A 14,754-nucleotide genomic window follows, 5' to 3' on the forward strand; every position below is an offset into this window, starting at 1 on the left:
TTTGGGGAAAGTAAATCCTGTCTGAACAACACAGGTTTTTTTTTCCCCCGTGTCTTCAAAACAGGAGAGTGATGGTTGTATGTTAGCAGCTTTTTTCTATGCGTGGGCTCTTTGTTTTAATATATTTAAACCATCTACCATGTAGATGCCATGCTTTAGGATGCCTTTTTTTTCTAAAATTGTATCAATCTCTGAATGCAGGCTAGAGCTTTTTTTTTTGCCTTTATACTTAAGTAAACTAATTTTACCTTTTTTAATCCTTTTGAAACATATTTTGTTAGTGGGTCTTGACCATTTCTTTCTGAGTGGGAATAAATCTCGAGAGCTTAGAACTATTTGGGCACAACATTTTTAGGATAAGCATGGAGAAATAAACTATGACTCAGAAAATAAACTGTTGCTGCAGACTGAAATGGACTCCTTCAGGGTGAAAAGGCGACTTGAAGTCTTATCACAAGCTGAAAGGGGCCTTGGAGGATTTTTAGCCCAACCCCCACGTTAGAGATGAGAAAAATGAGACCCAGAGAGGTTGTGATTTTTGCCTTGTGTAAAATTACATATGCCACAAAGCCAAGAAAAGAACCCAGTTCTCCTTTAATCCTAGTCCAGCGGTTGTATTATTTTACAGATGCCTTGCCTAACTGCATGGTAATCACTCATGATTTTTATTTAAATTGCTATCTTCTTTTGGGAACCCACTAGTGTGATGAAGAAATAAATCTTGCATCCAGACTTACATGGGAACAAAAGATGAACATTTATAAAGCTTAATTGCTTGTTTCTAGAGTGTACTAACTTTTTGCTGAAGAAATTCTTGAGTGGTGGAGAGAGATTAATTTTGGTAGGCTACCTTCCTCCCTTTCTCGCTTACCCAGTGCTTCCTCATTTCCAGAATGGAGTAACTCCACTTTGTGTTAGAATGACATTTCTTACTGCAGATAGTGCTCTTCAACCTTTGTATTGTATGACCTAGGGTAGAGATTTTATTTTATTGAGGCAATGCATTTAAATAGATAACATGTGCACAAATAAGTATAGAGCGATGTGTAAGGACTGTAGAACTAGTACAAGTGAAGTTGGGATTCATTTTGGAAGGATTAAGCCAATCTCTTCAAAATCGATAAGTATTACTCTTATCAGTAAATTTTTTGTTTATTGTAATAATAGTAAGCCAGTGAAGAATGGCATATATAGGTGAAAATTAACCATAATCCTGTCCCAATGTAAGGGTATTCCTCTAAGGATATGTGAGAGAGTCGTGAGAGGAGGCTGAAATCCATATTCAGCTTGCCAGGCTGTGTATCCTAGACCATGCTTGGGTCTGCCTAGAGAAGGGGCACCTTATTCTAATTCTTGCAAAGGCAGGATCAGTTTGGAGAGCTCCGTGCCTCTGGGGATATGTCTGCCAGGAAGGGTTCCTTTTTTAATTCTCTTGAAGGGACTCTATGGGCTTGCTGCCAGATGTCATCATACCTCAGAGATACTATTAACATTCTGGTATATATGTTGCTGAATTGTGTATAACTTTTTTTTTAAAAAACAAAAGGATCATAAAGTGTTGTTTTATATTCTGAGTATATTGTGGGCATCTTTCCATGTTACTAAAGATTTTTAGACAGATTTCCCTATATTCACCCTTTTCATGTACATTTTTGCACATTTATTTCCTTGGTATATATTTATGCCGATGGGATTTCTAGGCCATTCATATGTACTTTTTACATTTTGAAAACTTGTTTTCATGTGCTTTCCAGGAAGTTTCTAACAATTTATACTCCCAACGGTATGTAGTGGTGTCTCATACCTTCATCAGCACTGAGGCTATTTTTACCAGTGTTATCTCTTTTAAAACCTTACATTCTTTGGGCCGGGCGCGGTGGCTCACACCTGTAATCCCAGCACTTTGGGAGGCTGAGGTGGGTGGATCACTTGAGGGCAGGAGTTCGAGACCAGCCTGGCCAACATGGTGAAACCCCGTCTGTACTAAAAATGAAAAAAAAAAAAAAAAAATTAGCCGGCTGTGGTGGCGCCTGCCTGTAATCACAGCTACTCTGGAGGCTGAGGCAGGAGAATTGCATGAACCCAGGAGGTGGAGGTTGCAGTGAGCTGAGATCACACCACTGCACTCCAGCCTGGGTGACAAAGCAAGACTCCATCTCAAAACAAAAAAACAAAAAAACAAAACCCTTACATTTTTTGGTAACAGTTTTTTTTTTTTTTTTTTTTTTTTTTAAGAAAAACAGCCTTTTGTCATTTTGTAAATTTTTTTCTAGTTGTCTTTTTGACTTTTTTTTTTTTAATCAAATTTTATGTAGGTGGTGGGAGAAGAAGATTATGTATTTGTTGTAGGGGGTGGAAGGAAAAAAAATCACATCTTTTTTGACCTTGTAAAGTTGCTAGGACTCCTGGTGTGTCTACCCCCAGGATTTTATCATTCATTTAAGATGTTTCCTGGTTTTATTTTTACACATTTAAGTCTTTAGTATGTTTGTCTCATTTTGATCTAAGGTTCCTCTCCAAGTGCATTGGATACGTTAAAAAGCACACATATTTGAAAGGTAGTTTTGCTATTTACATTTTGGATAAAGTGAAAATGTTGCATGTTACATTGCATTGCCTTATTTAAAACAGCTATGTAAAGATTTTGAGTGGCCGCTTTATTGTGTATTTGGCTAATATCTTACAGGTGGTTACAGCAGTTTCAAAATGCTTATATACACATAAGTTACCTCATGTGATTTTCACAGTAACCTAAAGCCAACTAGTTGGGTGATCCAAGTGTACTTAGCACTGGTTTTCAAGCAGAAAAGTAAGTATACATCAGCAATAAATAGTTACCATTTATGAATACACAGGACAAAGAAAATTGAGCACCTAGTGGCTGATGTTGCAAAATATTAAATAACTTAAGTTCATTGAATACAATTAGAGTCAAATTAATGAAGCTTAGAGATCTAGTGTTATTTAAACTACTAGTAGTGGGCCAAGTGTTGCCATTAACATTTTTTTAATGATGAAATAGAATAGTAAAAATATGTTTATTTTACCTAATAGGTTTATTCTAGCTTAAAAAAAAAGTGTTGTTTCATGAAACTTTTGTGTATTTTGCATATATAGATACCTCAATGTAAACTGTATTTGTTACTTTGGCTCATAGTCCAAAAACTCTTGAAAGCCACTAATCTAGCCCACTGCCTTCATTTCATAGGTGGCAAAATTAAACCTATGGGTCATCTAATTTGCCAAAATTCACTCAGGGAGTTAGTGATAAAATCCTTGGGGCTTCAGACTCCAAGGCCAGAGATTTTTTAAAAAACAAAACAAGGCTGGACATGGTGGCTCATGCCTGTAATCCCAGCACTTTGGGAGGCCAAGGTGAGCAGATCACCTGAAGTCAGAGTTCGAGACCAGCCTGGCCAACATGGCGAAATCCGTCTCTACTTAAAGTACAAAAATTCGCCCGGCATGGTGGCGGGTGCCTGTAATCCCAACTACTCTGGAGGCTGAGGCAAGAGAATTGCTTGAACCCGGGAGGTGGAGGTTGCAGTGAGCCAAGATCGCGCCACTGCACTCCAGCCTGAGCGACAAGCGCAAGACTCCATCTCCAAAAAAAAAAAAAGAAAAACCAACTATGCCATGATGTGTTGTCATTTAATAACATCTACTTGCGAGCTTCTTTGGGGTTCATTATCTTTATTAAGGTGGTCTGTCAGTAAATGCTTTGTATTAATATTAACTTAAAACTCAAGTCAGTGATTTCCGAGCCTAGTCAGAATTCTGGACCAAAACTATTAGCACCTATATTTTGTTTGTGTGCCTTTTCTTTTACTATAGTTCCATGAAGTGCCATTTTCTCAGTCACTTCTGGGTCATGGCTCAGTAATTGTTCTGCTTTGGAGATCAGGCTTCATCCCATCTGGGGCATCTGACAGTAGGGGAGAAGGCAGATGTGTTTGTTTTCCAGTGTCTGTCACATAATTGTAAGATGGTGTTCTTTGTCCTGTGGAGTGTGCCATTAACCCATTTATGCTGAAGGTTGCAATTTTTTAAATTTTTGCAGTGAGACCTTGGCAAGGACATTGAGCAGTAGGATATAACTCCCACATGCTTAGCGTTCCAATAATGGAACAAGGCATAAATGGAAGCTTTACAAACTTTACAAAAATGTGCATCACTGGGAAAGTAACAGGACTTGCCTTACCCTGTGTGCAGGCTATAAATGCAGGCCAATGGTACAAGTGGTGACAGCAGCAGAAGAGAAGGGCAGGTACTGAGCCATTATCTAGCAGGAGAAAGTACTTCCTGGATTGTCCAGGAAATAGTCCTGTGGTGGGAGGGAGAGAAAGGGTAAGTGTATGTGTTGTGTTACAATACCATTGTAATTGTGGTAGTACGAGTGCTTTAAGATTATTAAAGAGCCTCTCCCCACCCCTGATGTAATTTGATTTCTTTGAAATTGACTTTTGGATTTATATCTATACAATTAAACTAGTTGTATTAAAAGAAGTCTTAAAAGCCCTCCTATCTATAGTAACAACTTTTCCATGATTTTATCATCGTTTGATTAAGGACCAGTCATTTAACACTGATTGTGAAATAGGAGGAAACACCCATTTAACCTTGAAAGATAAATTTATTATTTTCTAATTTTGCATTCATTCTGTTGGTTTTGAAGAAAAGTCACCTGTAATCTTTAACCACTTAATATAACCACTGTTAACATTTTATGTCTTTTTCCTATGTATAAATAAGTTTTTAAAACATACGTAAATACCTGATCTTATCATTTAACATTTAAGGAGAATGGTCTTTATTCCTCTGCCTTTTTCCTAAATGTTGATGTGCCGGAGGTGTCCTTGGGTCTGTCACCTTTGTGGTGACCATACATACTTCCTGTTGAATTTATCTAGTCTGGTGGCTTAGTTACTATCTCTGTTGGGACTCCCAAAGCTGCATATCTAATCATACCATTTTTTTTTTTTTTTTTTTTTTGAGATGGAGTTTCACTCTTGTTGCCCAGGCTGGAGTGCAGTGGTCCGATCTCGGCTCACCGCAACCTCTGCCTCCCGGATTCAAGCGATTCTCCTGCCTCAGCCTCCCAAGTAGCTGGGATTACAGGCATGTGCCACCACGCCCAGCTAATTTTTGTATTTTTAGTAGAGACGGGGTTTTTCTCCATGTTGGTCAGGCTGGTCTCAAACTCCTGACCTCAGGTGATCCACATGCCTTGGCCTCCCAAAGTACTGGAATTACAGGCGTGAGCCACCGCGCCCGGCCTCATGACTTTTTAATGTTATAACCACCTGCCTATCAGAAATCTCCAGTTGGATGTTTCATAGTTATCTGTTCATGTAAATCTGTGTTGTTCTTAAGGGCTCCTTAGCACGACATACAAACTCTTTAAAATCTCGGTGGCTTACTTCTCTCCTGTCATCTCTCTCTACCATTCCACATAGTTATTTCCTACTCCTTCTGGGCCGTTTCCTAGCTTCTGGGCCTCTCATCCCCTTATTCCATGTTGGTCTGGCTGATCAGATGTCAGCTTTGATAGTCTGATCTCCAGAAAACATCTTTGAACTCCTCTTTGTATTAAGGCCAGGTGCAGTGGCTCTTCCCTGTAATCCCAGCACTTTGGGAAGCCGAGGTGGGTGGATCACTTGTGGCCAGGAGTTAGAAATCAGCCTGGGCAACATGGTGAAACTCTGTCACTACTAAAAATACAAAAAATTAGCCAGGTGTGGTGGCGTAGTGAATTTTTGCAATCAGACTTTGATGATGACCTGTAGTCGCAACTATTCGGGAGGCTGAGGTGGGAGGATCACATGAGTCCAGGAGGTCGAGGCTACGATGAGCTGTAATTGTGCTGCTGCATTCCAGCCTAGGTGATAGAGTTAGCCTATCTAAAAAAAAAGTTAAGACTCAACAAAATAAAATAAATAAAAGCTTTTTCTATCATAGCATTTATAACTATATATTGTTATCATTGCCTGTTTACTAGACTATAATCTTACTCGTGTCTTATTCCTCTGATTCTCTAACCCCTGGCCTGTCCTAGCACTTACTAGGAATATAATACAAACTGGTTGAATGAGCACTACTATGAATGTTTCCATGAAGTTATTCTTCTGCAGTATTGTTTTTAATGTCTTCACAGTGTTTGACGGTATTGGTGTACCCATAGTATAATCATCCCCTCAATTTTGGGGCATTTTCGTTTTTCTTTTGTTAGAGTACTGACGAGTTTTCAGTGTTCAAAAGAAGCTTAGTGATTATTCCACTTAACTTTCTCATTGGAGACTCAGCTGGGTTTGTGACATGCCTGGATCATGCATCTGATAATAGTGACAGAACCAGGGCAAAATTTTATTTAGGTTTGCTTCCTGCTTTATTGCTCTTTTCAGCTTCTTATACTGCTTTTATAAGACCCTCATAAAGTCTTTTTCTCTTTTACCTGCTCTCAAATTTAATGGGAGTTTATTTAATAGTGCCCTTCTTCCCTTATGGGGTGCTATTACTAATAATATTTCGGAAAATATTTTTTTAACATAATAACCTCCCACATACCTGTTTAAACTTTGTTACTGAGTCATTTGTGGAGCTAGCTCTTATTTGTGACTTCTCAGGATTTTGCTGGTGCCGTGGGTAAGATATGACTTTGAAAGTGACCTTCCTGCAAGGCATGGGGTACTTTTCTTTTGGTTTTTGCATGTTGGCAGTATCTGGCTCATAAAAAGTGGCCTTTTACATACTCCTGCTCCCACTCCCTAGCTCTCTAACCATTCCTTTCCTAGTTCCTTCTTGTTTGCTCTTCCTGTCTTCTAAATGTTTGTGATGGTTAATATTATTGAGTGTCAACTTGATTGGGTTGAAGGATAGAAAGTATTGATCCTGGGTGTGTCTGTGAGGGTGTTGCCAAAGGAGATTAACATTTGAGTCAGTGGGCTGGGAAGGGCAGACCCACTCTTAATTGGGTGGGCACCGTCTAATCAGCTGCCAGCGAATATAAAGCTGGCAGAAAAACATGAAAAGGAGAGACTGGCCCTAGCCTCCTAGCCTACATCTTTCTCCCGTGCTGGATGCTTCCAGAAAGTTTAGGTAAGTTCCAGAGAGCCTGGCATTCCAGGTTTATTGTATGTGGGCGTGGAGCTGTTTCCAACCCTAAGTAACCCATCATTTCCCACCTTGCCCATACCCCATTATGCACCCTATGTTGTAGCTACATAGATGTATCTAAGACCCTTAGTCTGGAACCCCTGTCTGTTCCTTCCCCAATCTCTTTGTTCTGTGCACATGAATTCTTCCTTATTTCACAGACCTAGCTTCAGTGCTGGCTCTGCCATAAGCCTTCTCTGATATGCTCAGGTGGAAATAATATCACTTATTTCCTATAACATCTAAAATGTTATATCTGTATATAAAGGTGTAATTCTATCACCCAGCTCACAATGGCTCTGCTCTACTACATTTCTAATTAATTTTTAAAGTTTCCAGATAGGGCATCATAATAAAAAGTGAACTGGTAGGTTTATATATTTTTACTTGATGCATCTTAGAATACACCAGTATACTGAGAAGATGACCAGATAGGACTCATAGACCTAAATTCTAGTTCCACATCTCTGTCAAAGCTTAGATAACTCAAGATCTCTTAGCCTTGTTTCCTCTATAAAAGAAAAAAGTTCAGCCAGGCATGGTGGCTCATGCCTTTTAGCCCAGCACTTTGGGAGGCCAAGATGGGAGGACCACTTTAGGCCAGGAATTCAGTACCAGCCTGGATGACATAAGGAGACCCCATCTCTACAAAAAATAATTTTAAAAAATTAGCTGACTGTGGTAGCGCACATCTTTGGTTCCAGCTACTCAGGAGGTTGAGGCTGGACAATCATTTGAGCCTGGAAGGTCAAGGCTGCAGTGAGCCATGATTGTGCCACTGCACTCCAGCCTGGGTGACCGAGTGAGACCGTACCTCAAAAACAAGAAAAAAAACGTTGTATGAGATATTTTCAATTGTAACTTTGAAATTACAAACAAAGCCTACCTATATAAATACTTTAGAATGGGAGGCAGCAAGATTCAAAGGACCACATTATTGTTGGCTTTGCTGACCATACAGTGTTTGTTGCAACTACCTAACTCCATTACTGTAGCTTGAAATTGGCCATAGAACTAACAGGCATGGCTAGCATTTTATTTACAAAAATAGCAGCAGCCATGGTTTGCTTTAGAAGTTAGAGTTGGTGAGTGGTCAGTGTAGTCTGACTCAAGAAATCTGAACTGGTCTTAAATGGGATGTGGACTCTTGGCTTTGTTCTTTTCATATAACAAAAGTAACACCATTGTTTTTACAGTACAGATGTGAATATCAGTAAGTCCAACATCATCCTCAGCTTCTTCCCTGGGTAACCCCCGTTAAGTGTGTAAATGCTTTTTAAAAGGTAATATGTGGCATGTCCATAAAGGTCCGGCAGTGTCTTATAAAGGTAAATATATACCCACCCGCTGAGCCAGCAGTTCTACTCTTAGGTGTGTTTATCCAAGAGAAATGAAAACATACGTTCACAAAATGCCCTTGTACAAAAATATTCATAGTAGCCCTATTCATAATAGTTCCAAACTGGGAACAGTTCAGGTTTTTATCAGCTAGGCTATAGATAAACTTGCATGTCTACACGATGGAATACTACTCAATGGTAAAAAGGAATGAACTACAGATATACAAAATGTGACGAATCTCACAGGTTGACTGGGAACGAAAGCCTTAACAAAGAGAGTACATACTATATGGTTTTATTTATGTGAAATTCTAAAATAAGCATTTCTTACCTATGCTGGAAAAAAAAAAACCCAGAACGGTGGTTGCCTTTAGGGCAGTGGACAGGGAGAATGACTAGGAAGGGACATGAGGGAACTTTCAGGGTGATGATAAGTGTTCTGTATCTTGAATAGGGCTTTGGATCATAAGTGAATGCATTTGTCAAAACTCATTAAGTGGTATATTGGAGATTTGTGTATTTCACTGAATATGCATTTTTTTCTCAATTTTAGTTAATACGCATGCTGAATTGTTCTCTGATGTTTGCAACTTGAATCTTTAAAATGAGATAAATACAGTAAAATGTTAATTGTAGAATCTTGATGGGTTTATGGGTGTTCACTTTTAGGTTTCACTCAACTTTTCTGTGCATGGGTAAACATTCCTAATTGAGTGTTGGAGAATATGAATACATTCGTGTGTTTCTCTCTACCTCCTTCACCAGTCTCAGAGTGTTTCCTACAGATGACTATTAGGTTTCCTGTCCGTCCTTTTTTCAGCACCATTTTTATATATGTATATAAACATGTTTCTGTATATATGTGGAGTATGTAGAAATAAATAGGTTCTTGTCTACCTTTACATGAGTAATAGGAAACTCATATGTTCTGGAACTTGATTTTTTTTCACTTAATATGTTTTGGCTGTATATATAGGTTTGTGTCATTCCTTTTCATAGCATAATGTATTAGTCTATTTTCACACTGCTATAAAGAACTACCTGAGACTGGGTAATTTATAAAGAAAAGAGGTTTAATTGACTCACATGATATGGCTTCGCTGTGTCCCCACCCAAATCTCATCATGAATTGTAGCTCCCATAATCCCCACATGCCATGGGAGGAACTGAGTGGGTGGTAATTGAATCATGGGGGCAGGTCTTTCCTGTGCTGTTCTTGAGATAATGAGTCTCATGAGATCTGGTGGGTTTTATAAATGGGAGTTCCCCTGCACACGCTGTCTTGCTTGCCGCCATGTAAGATGTGACTTTGCTTCCCATTCACCTTCCGCCATGATTGTGAGGCCTCCCCAGCCATGTGGAACTGTGAGCCAATTAAACCTCTTTCCTTTATAAATTATCCAGTCTCTGATATGTCTTTATTAGCAGCATGAGAAGAGACTAATATACTCACAGTTCCACATGGCTGGGGAGGCTTCAGGAAACTTACAATCATGGCAGAAGGCGAAGGGGAAGCAAGGCACTTCTTATTCTTACATGGTGGCAGGAGAGAGAGAGAGCCAAGGGGGAAGTGCCACACACTTTCAAACAACCAAACTCATGAGAACTCATTATCACGAGAACAGCAAGGGAGAAGTCTGCCCCCCACCAGGCCCCTCCCCCAACATGTGGGGATTACAATTTGAGATGAGATTTGGGTGGGGCACAGGGACAAATCATATCACATAATATTCCGTAGTGTGGAGCTTGTACTATAGAATACATATATTTCTTTCTGATGAATGTTTAAATTGCTGCAGTGCAACTTTTTATCTAGAATAGATAAACTGAGAAATTGAATTGCCAGTTTATAATATATATTTATTTTTATGAATATATTGTTCTGAGTGGGGACAATAGCTCACGCCTGTGATCCCAGCACTTTGGGAGGCCGAGGCAGGCGGATCACCTGCGGTCAGGAGTTCAAGACCGCCTGGCCAACATGGTGAAACCCCATCTCTACTAAAAAAATTAGCTGGGCGTGGTGGTGGGTGCCTGTAATCCCAGCTACTTGGGAGGCTGAGGCAAGAGAATCACTTGAACGCAGGAGGCAGAGGTTGCAGTGAGCCAAGACTGCATCACTGCACACCAGCCTGGGCAAAAAGAGCGAGACTCTGTCTCAAAAAAAATATATATATATATATATGTACGTATATATACACATACACGTATATGTATGTATACACATACACGTATATGTACATATATGTGTGTGTATATACATATATATACACAGTTCTCCAAAAAAGCTGTACCAGTTTATACTCCCACCAGCAGTGGATAAAAGTACCTTTTCTCCTCAAGCACTGGATATTATAACAATATTATACAATCATACAAAAATATTGTGCAATTTTTTCCATTTTGATAGGATGCTGGTATCTATCTGGTTGGTTTAATTTGTAATTTCTTCAATATTTTTATATTTGCTCAATTTTAATTTTTAAAAAATGCCTATAATCTAATTTTTCTTTTTTTTTTTTGGAGACAGAGTGTGGCTCCGTCACCCTGGCTGGAGTGCAGTGGCATGATCTTGGCTCACTCTGCCTTCTAGGCTCAAGCGATCCTCCTACCTTGCCTCCTGAGTAGCTGGGACTACCTGCCACCACACCTGGCTAATTTTTGGATTTTTGTTTGTTTGTTTGTGGGGCTTTTTTTTTTTTTTTTTTTTTTTTGAGATGGAGTCTTGCTGTGTCACCCAGGACGGACTACAGTGGCGTGATTTTGGCTCACTGCAACCTCCACCTCCTGGGCTCAAGCAGTTCTCCTGCCTCAGCCTCCCAAGTAGCTGGGATTACAGGTGCCCACCACTACGCCCGGCTAATTTTTTTATTTTTAGTAGAGATGGGGTTTCACCATGTTGGCCAGGCTGGTCTTGAATTCTTGACCTCAAGTGATCTGCCCACCTCAGCCTCCCACAGTGCTGGGATTACAGGCGTGAGCCACCACGCCCACCTAATTTTTGTATTTTTAGTAGAGACTGGGTTTCGCCATGTTGCCCAGACTGGTCTCAAACTCCTGAGCTGAAGCGATCTGCTTGCCTCAGCCTCCCACAGTGCTGGGATTACAGGCGTGAGCCACCACGCCCACCTAATTTTTGTATTTTTAGTAGAGACTGGGTTTCGCCATGTTGCCCAGACTGGTCTCAAACTCCTGAGCTGAAGCGATCTGCCTGCCTCAGCCTCCCACAGTGCTGGGATCTCAGGGGTGAGTCACGGCCCCCAGCCTGTGTTATGTTCTTACTGGTTAAAGGGAGTTTTGATACACTTTGAATATTAAGCCTTTATTATACTTGTAAATATTCTTTATGGACTCTTATCTTTTTGTTCTCTTGTCTCAACTCTTATTTTGGTTTATTTTTTAAATTGTAATGGTTTTAAATGAACATTATCACAGATTTAACAGTCTTCTATGTGCTTTTCTTAATCACTTATCCCTATATATTGTATAATCCATCATTTCTCCACTGATATGAATTGGCAACTTTGTTAAATGAAAAATTCCATTTTATGTGGATTCTTTTTAGGATATTGTTTTGTTGATCTGTATCTTGATTACTGTGTATCATCACACTATATAGTAGGCTCTGTATTCACGATTGCAAAGTAAAATACATGTGTAAATTTGTGTCAATACTATCTGTTCAGTTTTAGTACCCAAATAATGCAAGCCTTATAAAAACCATTAAGGTAACTTACAGAGCATACACAAAGAATAGTTTATGTATAGAAAATAGTCTGTTCTTTCCATTTTGAGAGAACCAACTAAAGCCATTTAGACTTGGTGTCTTTTACTGGGGTAAACCTCTTTTTTTGTAAAAAATCATGGTTTGAACATTTTAATTTTCCTAAAAAATTTTATATTTCATCTGTTTTCACATTTACTAATTGAAAACACTTTTGATCAAATCGATTTATTATTTAAATGTGTTCAATGGTTTTGGTGTGGTTTTTCATTACATTTTGTGTCCATTAACTTGTGTTTTTATCTTAAATCTCTCCTACTTTCTTTGTATTTATTTTAGTCTTGAGCTAAAAATCTGGCTTTTTTGTTAGTCGTATATTTTAATGATGTTTTAATGAATGCATCTAGGGCTATGGGTTTTACTTTGAGTTCTGCTCTGATTACATTATTGTTTTAAATTTTTGGATATCTGTTTTTATTGTCTTTTTAATTCAAGGATTGAGATACAACTTTCTAAATTTGTATTGTTAACGTCTAATGTATTTATTTTGAGATGTTAGAGAATGTGGCCTCTTTTTTTTTTTTTTAATGTTTTTTAGTTTTGAATTGTGTTTTGTTTTTGTAATGTAAGTCATAGTCAGTTTGGGGGCAGTGCTCCAAGTTTGTAGAGAGTACATTTCTTGGTGACTACAAAGTTCTACATATACTGAGTAACTGTTGTGTTTTAAAAATACATATTGCCTTTTTTGTTGTCCTTTACTCAATCTGTGGGTTTCTGGAGAGGTATGTTAACATCTCTGGTCATGATTGTGGTGAATTTTATAACTCTGCTTTTACTTTAATCATTTGAAGCCACTTAGCATCACAGAGGTTCATGGCTATTATGCTGTATCTTCTTGATGTGTTTTTATTTACTTTTATTAAATATACAGTATCTTCACCTCGCAAATGCTTTTTTACTTGAATTCTAGTTTGCATACAGTAATAATGCCATATCTACATTTCTTTTGTTAGCCAAGACCTATTTTATTTTCCTGTTTATTTTAACCGTTGGTGTTTTAATTTTAGATTGTCTTCTATAACAGCATTAAGTGGATTTTTTAACTGACTCTGATAATGTCCTTTATTATTACCACTTTTAAATTATTCCTGCCATATTATTGACATTTTAATTACAAATTGTTATTGAACATAGGCTGGGTGCAGTGACGCACGCCTGTAATCCCAGCTACTCGGGAGACTGAGGCACAAGTATCACTTGAACTGGGAGGCAGAGGCTGCAGCAAGTGGAGATCGAGCCACTGCACTGCAGCCTGGGTGACAGTGAGACTGTCTCAAAAAAAAAAAAAAAAGTTATCAAATATAAACGAATTTAAAACTTTAGCCTTATGTAAAATACAAACACAGTGACAAAATCATTGGCTGCCTGGTGAAGGGTGTGTAGATTGCAGAGGGGTACAAGGAACCTTTTGGACGTGATGGTAATGTTCTATATCTTTAATGGAGTCTTAGCTTCACAGATAATACAACGGTGAAAACTCACTGGAATTGTATACCTGAAATGGAGGAAACTTACTATATGCAAATTATTCCTCAGAATTGATAAGGAAAAGCAATTAAAACATCTTATTTAGATGTTACCAGTAAGTCTTAGCAGATCTCTGCTCACCATTGCCTTATGTAGGTTTCCTCTTTGCCTTAGTTTTTTTTTTTTTTTCACCCGGGCTGGAGTACAGTGGTGCCGTTGGTTCACTGCAGCCTCCACAAGCTTCCACCTCTTGGGTTAAAGCGATTCTCCTGCCTCAGCCTCTTGAGTAGCTGGGGTTACAGGCATGCACCACCACACCCGACTAATTTTTTTATTTTTAGTAGAGACGGGGTTTCACCATGTTGGCCAAGCTGGTCTCGAACTCCTGATCTCAAGCTATCCGCCCGCCTCAGCCTCCTAAAGTGTTGAGATTACAGGCATGAGCCACCATACCCAGCTCTCTTTATTCTTGATGTTCTAAAATTTTACCTTTTTGTGTCTAGGTATAGGATGTTTTCCAGTATTTTTTAACATTTCCAATCTAGACACAAGCTAGTTATTTCTTTGAGAGTTCTTGCCCCACTTTTCCTGTGGACTTCCTATTAGATTTGTTTGTATTTCTGGTTCTCTCCCCAGTGTCTCAACAATTTTTCATATACTCCCTCTCTGTTAGCCCAGTGTCATAGAATACCTGACTTGATCTTTAGCTCACTGAATTTTTCTTCAGCTTGACCAGTTCTCCTGAGGTTAAGTTTTTGTCTTTAACAGCTTTATTGAGGTATAATTAACATACAATAAACTGCACATATTTGAAGTTTTGGTATGCACTCATGTATATGTGTGTGCATATGCTGTATTCATGAAACTGTCACTGTAATCAAGATAATGAACATTTATCACCCCAAACATTTCCTCTTGGCCCTTTGTAACCCATCTCTGTTCTTATCTCCCCAGGCTCCAAGCAAAAATCTGCTTTTTGACACTGTATTAAATACAGTCATGCCTTCTGAG

At 38.8% G+C, this 14,754-nt stretch overlaps 1 protein-coding gene across 2 annotated transcripts in view; it reads left to right on the forward strand.

The window, feature by feature from the left end:
• Positions 1–14,754, forward strand: part of ATP1B3 (ATPase Na+/K+ transporting subunit beta 3) — a 44,964-nt gene that overhangs the window by 2,149 nt on the left and 28,061 nt on the right. The window lies entirely within an intron of this gene.

This window comes from Pongo pygmaeus, chromosome 2, assembly GCF_028885625.2.
Source record: "Pongo pygmaeus isolate AG05252 chromosome 2, NHGRI_mPonPyg2-v2.0_pri, whole genome shotgun sequence".
NCBI lineage: Eukaryota > Metazoa > Chordata > Mammalia > Primates > Hominidae > Pongo > Pongo pygmaeus.